Source organism: Micropterus dolomieu, unplaced genomic scaffold (genome assembly GCF_021292245.1).
Source record: "Micropterus dolomieu isolate WLL.071019.BEF.003 ecotype Adirondacks unplaced genomic scaffold, ASM2129224v1 contig_13386, whole genome shotgun sequence".
Taxonomy (NCBI): Eukaryota; Metazoa; Chordata; class Actinopteri; order Centrarchiformes; family Centrarchidae; genus Micropterus; species Micropterus dolomieu.
In genome coordinates this window covers 8,779-10,266 of record NW_025742372.1, presented here as the reverse complement: position 1 = coordinate 10,266, position 1,488 = coordinate 8,779, and the positions used below count along the sequence as shown (strand labels likewise).

Sequence of the window (1,488 nt, the reverse complement as noted above, 5' to 3'; positions counted from 1 at the left end):
TATGTAAGTATTGGTATCGGTATATGCAATACCAGCCTGGGTATTACTTGGTATTGGAATGTAAATGAAGTAAGTGTATCGCACATCACTAGTGATTGGTTGGCTTGGTAGAATCACATTTCCTCCTGCGCATTTCCAGCTTGTTCTCATGCGTGGCCGCTGCCCTCACTGTGCCAAGCACTGAAAAGATGACCCCAGATGCATGTTAAAAAAGTTACACATCACAGATTTTTCCAGGGAGGGGGGTTTACTTGTATGTTGCCATGGGTTGTGTGCAATTACTGAAAGATGAATTGGTGGAAGAAAGGCGAAAATGAAATTAAGTATGGTTTCAATTTGTTGGGGTTCAATTAATTGTGAATGAACCAGTTATCACTATCTAACCGTTGTATTTGATTTTGTAACTCTCCTTGCAGTGCCATTGATTTCTATCACAGAAATCGTAGCTCTGGCTGGCGAGGATGTCATTTTGCCATGTCACCTTAAACCTGCAGTCAGTGCCAGTTCTGAGACAGTGGTGTGGACCAAACCTGATTTAATCCCAAAGTACATCCATGTTCACCATCAAGGACAAATTATGTGTCCGAGACAAAATCCATCTTATATTAACCGAACAAATCTCTTTGAGCAAGAACTGAAAAATGGAAACCTCTCCCTGAAACTCAGCTCTGTGAAAATCCAGGATACAGGAAAATACTTTTGCCAACTTCAATCAATGCAGGAGGAAGCTTCCATCCAACTCACTGTTGGTGAGTCAGCCTTTTTTGTGATGATCATTAAATTTCCTGTGACACACTACTTTTGTTTATATCATATGTTCTACTAGCAGCCCAACCTGCTCTCTCATAGTTTCACATTGTCTTGCAATGTCATTAAACCAGTAGACAAGACACCAACAGTGTTCAGAGTCTTGATGTTAGGAGGGAGTTTTGCTAGCTCTCAAACTATATACATGGATGGATGGATTCATGGATGAATGGACATATACTGAAGACAGTACAGCATCTTAATTCAGTGCACTAAGGGAAGTCCTGTAGTATCATCTATGAATTCTAAAAGCACGTTATTTAAATAATAGCAACTTAACTTACATAAGTTGAGTCATATAAGTTATATAGTTATTTATATCCCAAACCATTATTTGATGTTCTTTTCCTAAAGCTAACCAAGTGGTTTTGGTGCCTTAACCTAACCAAATTGTGATGTTGCACAAAGTGATTCTTTTTTTATTTTGAAAGTCATTACATATACATATGTCTGCTGACTGCAAAGATCAGTAAAGAAAGTTACAGTGGTCAAACAAAACACAGGAGAACTCCATCCATCCATCGTCAACCGTTTATCCTGCATACAGGGTTGCGGGGGGCTGGAGCCAATCCCAGCTGACATTGGGCGAAAGGTGGGGTACACCCTGGACAGGACGCCAATCCATCGCAGGGCCACACATAGACAGACAGACAAACAGTCACACTCACATCCATACGGAAG

At 40.5% G+C, this 1,488-nt stretch overlaps 1 protein-coding gene across 1 annotated transcript in view; it reads left to right on the top strand.

The window, feature by feature from the left end:
* LOC123966420 (butyrophilin-like protein 2) overlaps positions 1-1,488 on the top strand; it is a gene marked incomplete at both ends in the record, with an annotated part of 9,242 nt that overhangs the window by 1,523 nt on the left and 6,231 nt on the right. The window lies entirely within an intron of this gene.